The sequence below is a fragment of the Nomascus leucogenys genome, chromosome 17, assembly GCF_006542625.1.
Source record: "Nomascus leucogenys isolate Asia chromosome 17, Asia_NLE_v1, whole genome shotgun sequence".
NCBI classification, from domain to species: domain Eukaryota; kingdom Metazoa; phylum Chordata; class Mammalia; order Primates; family Hylobatidae; genus Nomascus; species Nomascus leucogenys.
The window spans coordinates 91,427,307-91,442,883 of record NC_044397.1 but is presented as its reverse complement, the minus strand read 5'-3'; the positions used below and the strand labels follow the sequence as shown (position 1 = coordinate 91,442,883).

The 15,577-nt window shown below is 56.7% G+C and overlaps 1 protein-coding gene across 3 annotated transcripts in view; it reads right to left on the bottom strand.

Moving 5' to 3' along the window:
• The window catches only part of SH3GL1 (SH3 domain containing GRB2 like 1, endophilin A2), a 40,189-nt gene that overhangs the window by 14,084 nt on the left and 10,528 nt on the right, over window positions 1–15,577 (bottom strand). The window lies entirely within an intron of this gene.

The window sequence follows — 15,577 nt, the reverse complement described above, 5'->3', positions numbered from 1 at the left end:
CATCCCTGAGAGAGAAAGGGGACAGTCAGGCCTGGTCTATGATGGTCTGGTGGCCGGAGGCCCCATGAGGGCAGCCCCAGGGCCAGAAGGACCTCTCCTGTCCTGACAGCGAAGTCACCAGTGGGAGTCCAGCCCACACTGCCTTTCTGATGAGGCCTCCAGCTCTGGCTGCTGACTTTAAACCCTAAGGAACCCTGTGCAGGGCCTGCATCCCGGAAGGCCTCCACCAGCCCGAACCTGGCCCATCTGCCCTAGATGGGGCAATCATCGTTTCTCCTGGGACAGCCTCCTCCCTGGCCTCCTGGGCCCTTGTCTGCACTGAAAGGCTCGGCTTCTGGTCCGCGTGCTGCCCTTCCTGTGCTGCGGCCTTGCAGCCCGGCCTCTCCCCCGCTGTCCCCCTTGGCTCTGGCCTGGCCCCTGGGCCTCGACTTCTGCATTTCTTCTGTGAGGGGCTTGGGAGCGTGGGGGCTCCCGGTCTGTGCCCTTAGTCCAAGTTGCAGGCCAGCCCCCAGAGCATGGGGCTGCGTCTTGCTCTCTGCCATGGCCACCCCCCGCCCCACACCAAGTCGCCCTGGGGACAACCCTCACCGGCCCTCTCATCGCCCCCACAGCCTGGGCAGTGCCCGGCACTCAGGAGACACCTATGAACGTTATGCTCTTGGTCAGGGTCCCGCACCCCCGCCTCTCCCTCACGTCCCAGACGACCTGGAGCTGTGGTACAGGCCTCTGAGACAAGGACTAGGGAATCTGAGTGCAAGGCTGTAAGCGGGGAGTGAGGGATCAGGTGGGCTTGGGTGGTCGCTCAGGGCCTTTGCCTGCAGATCCAGCCCCAGCTGTGAGAAGGCTGGGAAGGCGCCTTGGCCCTGGCTGAGGGAAGGGCCTCCTCCCTGAGGTGACTCAGCAGTCCTTGGAAACGCATGCTGAGGGCGCGCCCTGCCTGGCCCAGCTCCATATGGGTGTGGGGGAGGCTGTGGGCTGCGCCCGGTGGCCGTATGGGGCCCAGACTGGCCAGGGCTGCCCAATGGTGGGGGCTCCCTCATGGCCCGTCTGGCAGAAGCCACAGGCCACACGCTGTCCCAGCACATGGTGGCAGGGTGGTGACCTGGGCTCGGCTCTAATGACCGGCAGCCCTGGGGCTCCCATCACCACTACCAGTCTGCCCAGGAAGCAGCAGAGCACTGAGCCCGACCTGCTCCTCTCGGGCACCTACGAGACTCACCTGCCCCTCCATGCATGGGGGAGGAGGGGTGCCCTCTGCTGTGGAAAGCTGGGACCTGTCTGTGGTGCGAGGCCGACCCCACAGAGCTCCGGGACAACCCCGAGAGGAGTGGACAGAGCCAGCTGGGCCCTCCAGCCCCCACCTGGCCCAGCTGCCGCCTCTGGGCAGATGTCTCCACTTGATAAACAGGATGGCTAAGGGCCTAGGAGGGACACACCTGGCCCAAGGCCAGACAGTAGGGGTGGCTAGGAAGGTCAAGGGATCCCCACTGCAGGCCCCACCAACCCTAGCCCTGCCTGGAATGCAGTCGGGGCAGGTGGAAGGGGAGGGGCAAAGCCCCAGGGCTGGACGAGGAATCTAGGAGCAGGTGCTACCTTCCCAGGAGACAGGCCTGCCGACCAGGGGGCTCAGCTATGTGGGACACACACTCCCACCCTTGCCCTTGCACAGGGTTTCATCCAAACACTGAGATGCCAGTGAGTGCCTGGGGCTCCTCTCCCAGGAACAAACCACACCCGGAGCTCCAGCCCCAGCGAACACATCTACATGAAAATCAGCCTCGGGCATCATGCATTGTAATTTCTCAGCTTGGGGACCAGGCAGGAGGGCTGTGTGACATACAACTGGTAAAATCAGTTTCCGATGAAAACTTATAAAAGGAAAAAGCCAACCCACAAACAAATGAGGCGATAAATCCCCTGAGGCGCCGCCTGGCAGGGAAACACCAGCTCTGCAGCACTGAGCACAGGCTGGTGTTCCCACTGGGGGCAGCGTGGAGGATCTGCGTCCAGGGGCCAGTGTGATGACATCACCCACGTGCACAGGAATGATCGGGCTTTCTTAAAAAAGGATTTTTTCTCAAGAGCGGAGCTGAGGCAATGCATAGCCCTGCAGGAAGAGACTGGAAATGGTGCATGGACAGAGAACTGCGGGGCATGGTGACAGTGGTGAGAGGCTGCATGTGTGCAGGTCTCAACGAGGGGCCGTGAGTTCCCTCACTCCCTGAGAGCTGAAGCGACTTGCCCGAAAGCCCAGAGCCCTTCCTGAGACATAAAAACCATCTTCACCATCTCTAAGATCCCTTCCATTTCTGAAGGACTTCCATTTCTTCGTGACTGTGGGCCACCATGGGCATGAGTCACCTGTCACCAGAGCCTGGTGTCCCTGTGCAGGTGTGCCAGGTGGGCAGAGGAGACAGGTGAAGGCCCTCACAGCTCTGCCCACCGCACATTCTGTAGAGAACCTCAGCGCCCTCCTCCCTGCCGGCAGCCAGGCAGGGATTTAGGTGGTTTCTGTTTGGCCTCCAGTGCTTGCCTCTCCCGTGTCCTATCCGCCCAGACCTCAGACCTCAGAGAAGCCTCCTCCCACAGGAAGCCCTCCTGATTGATCCCCATCACTGGTCTCCTCACCCTCTCCCAACACACCACTGATGCCTCCTCTCTCGTGCGCCTGCCCCTTCACACCTCATCTTACACCCCCATCTGCCTGGGCGGCCCCCCATCCCCCCTCAGAGCTTTTGCTCTCGCTGTTCCTTCTCCCTCACTGAGCCTCCCTGGATCTTTCCATGCTGGGTCTTAGCCACCAGGGCTCTGTCCATCCAAATGTCCCCATGGCTGCAAGGCTGCCCCACCCCGCCTCGCTCTCCTGCTATCCTCATGCGGCCCCGCATTCCTCTTGCTTGCTTGTTTGCAGGTCCCCTGCTGTCCCGTCTCAGACACAGGAAGCACTCTCCACGCTTAGCGCCCTAGAATGAAGGACTCCGGGCAACCTCTTGGGGGTCCTCGCCGCATCCCACCCCTTGACAGCAGCTAAGCTCTGGGGGCAGCAACTCCCCGCAGTGACCCAGAAGGCAAACAGATGATACTCCTCCCACCATCTTCCTTTTTGTGGCTCGTGGACAGTTCACCTGGGCTGATACTGATGGAGGCCACCAGGCCCATTCCCAGCCTGGAGCTGGCTCCCTCCTCAGAGAGCTGCAAGGTTGGGAAAACTTGCAAAGAACAAAACGTGAGCTAGGCAGGCCGAGCCTGACTCACATCCTGGGGACCCAGCTCCCACATTTGGGCAGTTTCTTATCCAGGAGGATGCCCGGGAACAGTGACAGGTCTGAGGTCTGGGCGGATAGGACACGGGAGAGGCAAGCACTGGAGGCCAAACAGAAACCACCTAAATCCCTGCCTGGCTGCCGGCAGGGAGGAGGGCGCTGAGGTTCTCTACAGAATGTGCAGTGGGCAGAGCGTGAGCAGGCACTGAAGAATGTGCCTTCACCTGTCTCCTCTGCCCACCTGGCGCACCTGCACAGGGACACCAGGCTCTGGTGACAGGTGACTCATGCCCATGGTGACCCACAGTCACGAAGACTGGTTTTCTGAGGTGTGGCTGCCAAAAGCACCCAGGCCAGAAGTCATCCCAGGTGACACAGGGCAGGGCAGGGGGTGGTGAGAGGCGGTCAGCAGCTCTGCACAGCCAGCCGCACCTGTGCACTGGGGCCCTCTGCGAGCATTAGGTGCCAGCAGCTGTCACCTTGCAATGGCCACTCCTGCCCCCTCGCCAGGTCATGTGCACTGGCTCTGGCGCATGGGTGCCCCTGGCCGCTTAGAGGCACCGCCTGCTACTTACACCGTGATGTCGGTGGTGGAAACCCGGGCTGGGAATCTCAGAATTGCTGACCATGGCCTCAGCACAGAGGAAGCGGGCAAATGGCCCAAGTCCCCCCACCATCTCCCCTGCAGCGAGAAGACTGCAGCGTCTCCCCTCTGAAGACTCGCATTTGGGTCCCGGGCCCGGGAGATTCTGGCGGGTACAGCCTGCTTCCCAGGGCCCCTTCTGCCCCGCTGTGGCTCATCGTCCTTGGAGGGACACCACTCGGGACAGGCTCTCGTTGCCAACCCACCCCAAGTTCTCTGTCCTCAAACACAAGCTTCCTGCCAGCAGGGCCAGGCATGGGGACAGGGCTGGCAGAGGCAGCACAGGGCCTGGCACCCAGGTGGCGTCAGTCACTGAGTATATGTTGAGATAATAAATACTATTTGTTGAGATAACAAATAAGAAGCGGCCCTGCCCTCGGGAGCTCAGGTGTGCCAGTAACACGTCACAGCAAAGGTGTGCCATGAGGCCACGAGGCAGGCAGGCTGACGTGGGATGAGGGTGCCTGGATGGGCGACACCAGGACTGGATATGGTTCCAGCTCTGCCGTTCGGGGCTGTGACTCCGAGCAGGAACGCAAACCCCTGAGCCTCGGTTTCCTCAACCGTCTCAGGGGTGGATGTGCTTTAGAAACTACACACCACCAGGCCAGGCGCGGTGGCTCACACCTGTAATCCCAGCAACTTTGGGAAGCCGAGACGAGCAGATCATCTGAGGTCAGGAGTTTGAGACCAGCCTGACCAACATGGAGAAACCCCATCTCTACTAAAAATACAAAAATTAGCTGGGCATGGTGGTGCATGCCTGTAATCCCAGCTACTCGGGAGGCTGAGGCAGCAAAATTGCTTGAACCCGGGAGGTGGAGGTTGCGGCGAGCCGAGATCACGCCACCGCACTCCAGCCTGGGCAACGAGAGTGAAACTCCCTCAAAAAAAAAAAAAAAAAAAAAAAAAAAAAGAAACCACACACCACCCTACGATCCTAGGCTACTGTGCACTGAGCAACTGAGTCCCGAGGAATGATGGATGTGGGGCCGGCCAGGGGTTTCACCTCCGCCCACGACACTGCCTCTGAGGCCAGTTTTTCTAGAGCAAGAGGCTTCATGCAGGCCCTTAAGGAGGAGAAAAGGAACACGCCTCACCTGAGTCACACCCATCTCCAAGGGACCCTGGTGAGGCACTCACAGGACCACACGCACCAGGAAAAACTGTCTACAGCTGGCTGATCGTGCACGAACTCTCATGCTGCACCCAGAGCGCCTCCAGATCAGCCACAGAGTCAAGTCCCGGCTCCGAAACGCTCACAGCACGGGCCATATTTGTCGATGGCCGTGACACAAATTCTGAGGTTCTACTGGTGGACGAGGGCGGGAGGAAAGAAGCAAAGGACCGCTGGGCTTGGTGGCTCATGCCTATAATCCCAGCACTTCAGGAGGTCAAGGAAGCAGATCACCTGAGATTGGGAGTTCAAGACCAGCCTGGCCAACATGGTGAAACCCCAGGCATGGTGGCTCATGCCTATAATCCCAGCTACTTGGGAGGCTAAGGCAGGAGAATTTCTTGAACCCAGCAGGTGGAGGTTGCTGTGAGCCAAGATGACACCACTACACTCCTGCCTGGGTGACAGAGCAAGATGCTGTTTCAAAAAAAAGAAAAAATAAAATAAAGAAGCAAAGGACCAAGAGAGAAATGACTCGACTTAAAAAGAAGGTTGGTAGAAAATTCCCCACATCCCTGACACACACCTGCTGCTGTATCACACCCCAGGCAGCTGCCACAGCCTCTGTGCCCCCTCTCCTGTTTCCCAATCAACCTGCGTTCCTGTCTTCCTACCAGCTGGGAACTCGGCACGGCTGCCCATTCCGAATGCAACTCCTTCCCTGGGGATGTCCCGCCCTCCCTGCACCTCTGCACACCCACGCTCTTCCTGCCTTTGAGAACGTGCCTCTGTGCATGAGCGAGCCTGTGGACATGACTGTGACCCCTCACTGCCAGGATGGCTGCTGCTGCTACATCAACACAAAGCATGCCACAGCCCTGCCTTGTGCTTACTTGTATTTTGGGGGGAAAGCAGCCCTGCCCCCCAGGGCATGCTTCTCTGTTGTCATCGCCCCAGAGGACAAGGGACTGGTGCTGCCACTTCCTGAGCTAAACGAGCAGTAAGAATATTCAAATCTCTCCCACCCTGCCATCATGGTCTGGTAGCCAGGCTCCTCCCAGGGTGGCTCCCACTCCCCTGGAAGGACTGGCCCCACGGATTCTGCCTGGGCTAACGACGGAGGGGAAGGACACGGCAGGGCAGACCCACGCTGCTGGGGCCCCAGTGCTGGGGGCCTCCCTCCAACACCTGCCTAAGGGATGCCCAGGGCAGGGCTCTCTCCCTGCACCGGAAACTCTCCCTCCTTTCTTTGCTTCTTCCTACATCCAAATTCTACCCATTCTTCAAAGCCACGGTCTGGAGCCATCACTGAGGTCCAAGTCAGGCTGAATGAGTATTTACCTGTGCCAGGTACAGTGGAAAAGGAAAGACACATAACCCAGGCTCACACGTACACAAGAACCTAAGGCCCTACGACAGACAGGACGCCAGCGGGGAGGGGCCGCTTCCTCCTTGTGGGGAGGGAGCCAGGGTGAGGCAGGAAGGAGGTGGCCGTGGCCGTGGGCTTTGAAGGATGGGTGGGATCTGGGAGTATGCAGGAGAGAGGGGCATGACATGAGCATGCAGCAGTGAGGCTGGCTTGGAAACATGCCCAGGACAAGGTTTGGAAGTGCCCGTTTTGAAGATGTGGGAGGGCGTCACGGGTGGGTATCTGGCTCCAGCTCCTGGATCGGAAAAAACGTGCCGTCAAACTCAGGAATTGTCAACTGTCTTCAGGACAGTCGGCGGTTTTGAACATGATCTGCTGTGGTGTTTCCGGGATGCGTGGTCCCCTCGGGCAATAGCATGTTCTGTGTAAACATGAACGAGGGGACGGTTTTCAAAATCCAAGTTAAGTAACGGGGACTGAATTTTCTATCAGTCCACTAGCTTTTAAGTCACCAAGGTGGGATTCCAGAGACGAGGGAACAACTTCGGCGAAGTTGAAGATTCGTTCCACAATGTCACAGCCAAGGAAGGCTGGATTGAACCCCAGGTCTTAGCAGGGCACTTCAAGCCAACATGGCAAAGTGAACCGGTCCCATTTTCTTGTTGATTTCAGGGATGAGAGCTAACAGAGGAAAAAACAACTCTGTCTCCCCACCGGCCTCCTCTCCCTCTCTCTGTCCCCCCAGCCTCTCTGTCCACCTGCCTCTCTCTGTCCCCCTGCCTCTCTGTCCCCTTTGCCTCTCTCTGTCCCCCTGCCTCTCTGTCCCCTTTGCCTCTCTCTGTCCCCCTGCCTCTCTCCATTCCCCCAGCCTCTCTATCCCGCTGCCTCTATTCCCCTGCCTCTGTCTCCCCTGCCTCTCTCTGTCCCCCTGCCTCTCTGTCTCCCATCTCTCTCTGTCCCCTCTGCCTCTCTGTCCCTTCTGCCTCTCTCTGTCCCTCTGCCTCTCTGTCCTCCTGCCTCTGTCTCCCCTGCCTGTCTCCCCCGCCTCTCTCTGTCTCCCCTGTCTGTCTCCCCTGTCTCTCTCTGTCCCCCTGCCTCTCTCTGTTCCCCCTGCCTCTGTCTCCCCTGCCTCTCACTGTCTCCCCTGCCTCTCTCTGTCTACCCTGCCTCTGTCTCCCCTGTCCCTCTCCGCCCCCTCTGCCTCTCTCCATTTCTCCTGCCTCTCTCTGTCTCCCCCAACGCGCCTTTTTTTTTTTTTTTTTTGAGACGGAGTCTCGCTCTGTCGCCCAGGCTGGAGTGCAGTGGCACGATCTTGGCTCACTGCAAGCTCCACCTCCTGGGTTCACAACATTCTCCTGCCTCAGTCTCCCGAGTAGCTGGGACCACAGGCACCCGCCACCACGCCTGGCTAACTCTTTGTATTATTTAGTAGAGACGGGGTTTCACCGTGTTAGCCAGGATGGTCTCGATCTCCATAACAAATCGCCACAAACCTAGTGACTTATAGCCACACACAACGTCTTCGATGACACATTAAAGCAACACAAAGTCTTCACTAGCTCAGACCCTGACAGGGATCACCCCGGGCTAAGATTGAGATGCTATGAGCTACACTCTATTCTGGGGGTTCTGGCGCTTTCCTGCCTTTTCCAGCATCCAGAGGCTGCCCACATCCCTTGGCTCACGGCCCCCTCCTCCCTCCATTGTCAGAGCTAGCAGGCGCTGACCCCTCAACAGCTATCTCTGTTCTCTCTTCTGTTGTCTCAGCTCCCTCTGACCACAGCAGGGGAAGGCACTCTGCTTTCTGAGGGCCTTCTGATGGGGCTGGGCCCTTGTGGATAAGCCAGGATAATCTCCCACCCCCAGGTCCGTACCCTTCGTCCCATCTGCAAAGTCCCCTTTTCCATGTAAGGAAACAGTCACAGTTCCAGGGGTTGGAGGTGAGGGGCAGCCGTGGGGGGTGCTGTCCTGCTTGCCACAGGAGCTCATCACTTCTCGTTATTCGTGGCAGCTCTGTTCTAGAAAGTTACCTCAAGCACAGAGTTGGCCAGTACTGAGCCACTGTTCAGAGGGGAAACACACAGCTAGGTTTCTGTGAGCCTCTGGTCACAACATGTTCATCAAATGGTCACTATGTAACCTAGTTTTGTGTATTTCATTTTTTCTTTTTTCTTTTTGAGACACAGTCTCACTTTTCGCCCAGGCTAGAGTATAGTGGCACAATCTTGGCTCACTGCAACTTCCGCCTCCTGGGTTCAAGTGAGTCTCCAGCCTCAGGCTTCTGAGTAATTGCGATTACAAGTACACAACACCACGCCTGGCTAATTTTGTATTTTTAGTAGAGGCAGGGTTTCACCACGTTGGCCAGGCTGGTCTCGAACTCCTGACCTCAAGTGATCCACCTGCCTTAGCCTCCCAAAATGCTGGGATTACAGGCATGAGCCACCACGCCTGGACTTTTTTTTTTTTTTTTTTTTTGAGACCGGGTCTTACTCCTGTCACCCAGGCTAGAGTGCAGTGGCGTGATCATGGCTCACTGCCGCCTTGACTTCCCAAGCTCAAGCAATCCTCCAGCCTCAGTCTCCCGAGTAGCTGGGACTACAGGTGGGCATCACCACACCCAGCTATTTTTTTTTTTTTTTTTTTTGGTATTTTTGTAGAGACGGGGTTTCACTTTGTTGCCCATGCTGGTCTCAAACTCCCAGGCTCAAGCGATCCTCCCGCCTCAGCCTTCCAAAGTGCTGGGTGACAGGCATGAGCCGCTGCACCTGGCCTTTATGCGTATTTCCTCAGTTCATATCTACTGTGATTCACCCACACTGAACTCATGGACACGGCGCTATCACTCCTGACTGAGAGAGCTGCTGTCACACATGGTTTCTGTGAGGCTCATCCCAGCCTCCTGGCACCGAGGAACACGAGACGGCGCGGCTGCATGACGCTGGGGCCATTCTCAACAGTGAAATCACCAACAAAATCCACAGAAATGTGAGAAACATGGCGCTAAAATCCTGCAAATCCGTGCCGGGACAGCGCGAGAGCCGGGAGAAGGCAGCGTGATCCACGCCGGAACACAGCGCGAGAGCCGGGAGAAGGCAGTGTGGCTTTGTTTGACCTTGGCTAGGAACATACGCGCTGGGTGACAAATTTTTTGCTGGTCTGCACTTGTCTGCAAAAGACTGCAAAAGGAATGATTTGGGGCTACAAATAAATCTTATCAAGTAGGTGAATTTGCACAGGGAGCTCGTGAGTCCTGGCCCGAGCTGCCCTCTGCAACAAGGCTGGGTGCTAGGTGCTTTCTGTGAGCGCGGCCTCACTGTGCACAACGAAACTGAAAACGCGGGCTCCAGAGGAGTTTACAGGCTGGAGGGGATGTTACATCCGTGAGGAGGATGCCCAGCAAAAGCAGAGTCCTCAGAGCTGATGGCGCAGGAGCCCCCCAGTTCATCCCGCTCCCGACCACACAGAGCTAACCCTGAGCTGGGAGCCTCCTCCCCGCCCACTTGGCTTCCTGGCCAAGGCCCCAGGCACATACAGCACGGTGGAGGAGGGTTGAAATAACACACTTTACGAGTGCGCAACACATGATATTGCCAGCCACGCGTCCAAGACTTTCGGTCATGCAAATTGAATAGGTTGTTTTTTTCCAGGCTAGGACTGCTGAAAACCTATGTGGCTATTTTTCTTTTTTTGAAGGCAGGGTCTCGCTATATTGCCCAGGCTGGAGTGCAGTGGTTATTCACGGGCATAGTCATCAAGCACTACAGCAGATGATCATATTAAGCAAGGTACCGCACTGGAGAAGCTCTCAGATGCATGCCACAGGGGACCGCTCACTGCCAGGCTGTGTGAAAAATGCAGAAACTTGGAGACTCTAAATGTCCACTGGCTGGAGAACGGATAGACACACTGTGGAATAATCACGAGGGAAAGCCACGCAGCTGTGGATGCGAGTGGAGCCTCGTGTCAGTGTGAACAGTACTCACAAGGAGTGCTCAGCCTAAAAGTAGGGTGACCAGGTGCGGTGGCACACGCCTGTAATCCCAGCACTTTGGGAGGCCAAGGCAGGCAGATCGCTGGAGCTCAGGAGTTCGAGACTAGCCTGGCCAACATGGTGAAACCCTGTCTCTACTAAAAATATGAAAATTATCCGGGTGTGGTGGTTGGTGCCTGTAATCCCAGCTACTCGGGATGCTGAGGCAGGAGAATTGCTGGAGCCTGGGAGCGGGAGGTTGCTGCGAGCTGAGATCGCGCCATTGCACTCCAGCCTGGGTGACGAGAAACTCCACCTCAAAAAACAAAACAAAACAAAACAAAAAACTAGGGTACAAGAAACCAAGCAAGAAAGCACGTGATCCTGTTGACAGGCAGTGTAGACCGCCGCACAACCCCGCACATTTTGGAGCAGTGAACCCACACGTGGTGAAGGTGCGCCTGCCCTGCTCTGGCTTCATTTGGGTGGGGTGGTGGGCACCTGGTCATCAGCTGGTCATTCTTAGGTGTCTTTCTGGATCTGAAACCCTTTATGATACAACCTTCATGAAGTGCCTGAACAAGGGAGGTGCCCTGTGCCACATATTGGTGCTGACCAGCGTGCGGCCCAGGGAATGTGTTCTGAATGCAGTAAGAGGCAACCCCCTCCTGGAAGGAGGGCGACCCCCCACCGGCTCCGACAGCTGAGTGGACTCCTGGGCTCCAGAAACGTGATTGCAGCAGGCGGACCAAAGTCTTTCTCCTGCCTTCCCTCCCAGCAGCACTCTTTCCTTCCGGGCCCCCAAAGACCCTCCCTGGCTGTGCAGCTGCCCACTATGGAACTCTCAGCCAGTCTAGAGGTGGCACAGGGACCCCACTCAACAGAGGGGCCCGCTGGTGCCTTCTTCTGACAGGCACAGAGTGCTCTGGGGCTAGCCGAGGAGGCTACTGTGGGAAGGCTGGGAGTGGGAGAACACTGGAAAAATACACAGGATTCTGCAAGTATGAAATAAAAATGTAAAAGCTAGGGCACAGCGCAGCATTCCAGCGGCCTCCGAGCCAGCCTCTGCAGTGGGCAGCACATATCTCCCAGACACCCACACTACACTCAGCCAGGAGTCCGGCAGCTCCAAGGCTCCTCGTTGGGTGGAACACTGACTTGACCAGAGTCAGCAAGAAGCAAGACACTCTGCAGTTCTGGGGGTTGTTCTTCCTTCCTAAAATAATAGCAGGGATTCTCAACCTCAGAGAAAACCATCAGAGGCCTCAGGAGAGGATGAAGACGATCTTATGCCAGGGTGGGTGAAGGTTGGGAGATGGGGAAATTCCATCCAGGTCCCTGGGCTGCCCTCTTCTGAGCCATAAAGGCTGGCCTTGAAGGGCCGGGGCTGCCCATCTGTTTCAATCGGGACTCTGATGAGTGAGGCTGTTAGGCTGATGGATGCCTGCCTGAGTCAGCTGTGGGGCCTCATCCCACAGAGGCGGGTGGCAGGGGATTGCAGAGAGGGCGGGCAGAAAGTTCCCAGAGCTTCCTTCTGCGGGGGGCTTCCTGAGAATAAGGGTCTCTGCTTAGTGCTGGGGCAGAGTCCCGAAATGACAGCAGAAAAATAATCAGTCAGCAGTTCTGCTTCCAGCACGCAGGGCTGGATGGGGGTGTCCTGGAGGAAGATATTTGCATTACTGCTTGGGTGATGTTTGGGAACTCTTTTATTTCTTTTTTTACTTTTTTTTTTTTTTTTTTTTTGGAGAACAGGGTCTTGCTATACTGCCCAGGCAGATCTCAAACTCCCGGGCTCAAGCGCTCCTCCTGCCTATGCCTCCCTCAGAGCTGGGATTACAGGTGTGAGCCACCGTGCCCAACAATGTTTGGGAACTCCCTAAGAATGCTGACTGCTGGGTCTCCAGCTTCCATGCCTTTCCCCAGGCACTCAGGACCTGGCTGTTACCAACCCATCAGCCCTCTTTCCTGAGCCTGAATCCCAGTGTGCAGGATCCCCCGATCCTATGAGGCAAGACTGCAGAGGGCATGGTGGCGGGCCCAAAGGGAAAGGCAATGTGCCTTCCATGAGGTGTTTCCCACAGCATGGCAGCTAACACAAGCATAAGGCACATGAATCATATGGTCAGAACACAACTCTGCTGCAATTCCCCTTCTGTAGTTTTTTTTTTTTTTTTTGAGACGGAGTCTCGCTCTGTCGCCCAGGCTGGAGTGCAGTGGCACAACCTTGGCTCACTGCAAGCTCCGCCTCCCGGTTGACGCCATACTCCTGCCACAGCCTCCCGAGTAGCTGGGACTACAGGCGCCCACCCCCACGCCCGGCTAATTTTTTGCATTTTTAGTAGAGACAGGGTTTCACCGTGTTAGCCAGGATGGTCTCAATCTCCTGACCTCGTGATCTGCCCGCCTCGGCCTCCCAAAGTGCTGGGATTACAAGTGTGAGCCGCTGCGCCCAGCTCCCCTTCTGTATTTCTTATTCTGGCAAGGAGGAACTTCCAGGTGGGCACTACTATAGTACAGACTTTGTTTTTTTTTTTTCTTTTTTAGGCAGGGTCTTGCTCTGTTGCCCAGGCTGGAGGGCAGTAGCACGATTATAGCTCACTGCAGCCTTGAACTCCTGGACTTAAGTGATCCTCCCACCTCAGCCTCCCAAGTAGCTGGGGCTACAGGTGTGCACCACTATAACTGGCTAATTTAATTTTTTGTATAGACGGGGTTTCATCGTGTTGCCCAAATGGGCTTGAACAACTGGGCTAAAGCAATCCTCCTGCCTCAGCCTCCCAAAGTGTTGGGATTATAGGCAAGAATCACCATGTCCAGGCTGAACAGCTCTTTCACAAGAGAGCACACCTCAGGCTCAGGGGTGGGGTATCCAGCAAGATTTTACTCCATTGTTTTGTTGCTGTTGTATTTGTTATTCCACTTACTGTGTGGGGTTTTTTGTTTGTTTTGTTTTGTTTTGTTTTGTTTTTGAGACAGAGTGCAGTGGTGCTATCTTGGCTCACTGCAACCTTCACCTCGCAGATTCCAGCGATTTGCCTGCCTCAGCCTCCCGAGTAGCGGGGATTACAGATATGCACTACCACGCCTGATTAATTCTTTGTTTTTTTATTTTTGTTTTTGTTTTTTTGAGACAGATTCTCGCTCTGTCATCAGGCTGGAGTGCACTGGCGCGATCTCGGCTCACTACAACCTCTGCCTCCTGGGTTCAAGCAATTCTCCCGCCTCAGCCTCCTGCGTAGCTGGGATTACAGCCATGCGCCACCAAGCCCAACTAATTTTTTTGTATTTTTAGTAAAGATGGGGTTTCACCATGTTGGCCAGTCTAGTCTCAAACTCCTGACCTTGTGATCCACCTGCCTCGGCCTCCCAAAGTGCTCGGATTACAGGTGTGAGCCATCGTATCCAGCCTATTCCAGTTACTGTTATTGAGCAAGGAAAAATACCACGATCCCCTTTAAAATACATTTTAAAAGTGATAAAATAAAAGTAATTTAAGAGGAAAGAGGCCGAATCAACTAATGGGTTCAAGCTGAAGGACAGGCGATGAACCCTGGCTGTCGGTTCAGGGCATCACCGATGGCCAGCTGCGTGCTGTGGTCTGCGAGTTGAGGGAGTGTCACGTTTGAACGCTGGGACAGGGGACACAGGCTTAGAAGGCAGGTACAGAGAGGGGCAGCGGAAGCACAGGAGACAGCAGGCTCAGAGACAGAAGGGGCCGTCCACACGGAGAAGGGGGAGGAGCCGCAAGGCCAACTGTGGCAATCAGAGAGAAGTCACTGCAGCGCCTGGGCATGGAGGCCAGGGAGAGAGCTGCAGGATGGGTGGCCAGGCCCAGCCATGGCGAAAGCCCTAAGAATCTTGGCAAACAGGGCTGGGGAGCCAGTTTCTGGAGGCTGGGAGTGGTTTAGTTTGGGGACACATTCAAGCCAGGGAACCACCAACTCTGAACAGACCGGCCCAGCCGGGCAGCAGCAGGTACATTTCAGCCTGGCCTCGATCAAGGGGGGAAGCAGGCGTCTGGGCTCGGCTTCCTCGGGACCCTGCTCAGGCAGGCTCTGGGTCAGAGACTGCCTGTGACACAGTCAGGCCCTCTGACCCGGCCAAGTTCACGTGACTGTCAGCTGCAGCCCTGGAGCTGGACAAACACCCTAAACCACAGGAGACACTCTCCGAGCTGTTGATTTTTTCAGAGCAGTCGGACCTGTTCCCAACCGAGTTCTCCGAGGCCTTGCCAGCCACCTGGTGCTCTGACACGGCCTGGTCGGATGCCTGGCCAGCGGACCAGGGGCTGCTGTTGAGCCACCAACAGGGACACCACAGGGGGCCCCATGGAGGACAGCCCCTCACTCTCGAGAAGGAGCCCTCCAGCTCAGCCTCTGCAGGGGGCGTCTCTGGCGACCTCATCAGCAGGCCAGTGCCCAGCAGAACATGGCCCATCACACATGCCCGAGCACAGTTCAGCCTCAGGAGCTGCCATCCGATGGGAAAGCACCTCACACAAACACCAGCGTGTGGCGTGTGGGTGGAGGACCCCGAGGCCAGAAGCTCCAAGGGCTGAGAACTCAGTACCCACATGCAGCCCCGGAAGATGCCAACGATAAGGGGAGATAGAAACGCGTTCGTTATAGGGCAGACAGGAAGTGGAGAGAGAATGAAGTTGGGAGGTAGGAGAGGCCAGTGACATGGACAGGAGGCAGGAGAGTACAGGGCCCCACACAGGGCGGGTGGGAGGGGCTGACTGTGTGAGTTCCCCATGCAGGGGAAGGGCAGCATTTAAACCTGGGACCAAGGCAGGGGCTCCAGAAGCTCCCGAAAGTCGGCTGAGAGTTTGAACTGTACCCTGGGCAAGGTGGGGACGTGCTTCTCCTCTTCCTCTAGGGCGTGCTCACACAAACCCGACACGCGACCATCCGCTGTAGGGTGGGGGCCACGGTGGCCCATCCGTCCTTCCATGTGATATTTACCGGCTCCCTGGGGCAGGCCAGCCACTAAACCGAACACCGGGGATGCAGCAATGAGCAGAAATGCCTGGCTCCGGCGGCAATGGGCTCATAATCCAGCGGCAACGGCAATGGAATAATCACTCCCATCAGCATGAAACCATGTGGAGATCTGTCCACTCGCGGGCCAGGGCAAAGGAGACACACGTTCCTGGCCCAGGGAGGGGAGTGGGCCCACTCACCCCATGCCCTCGCTGGCCTGATGCCATCTG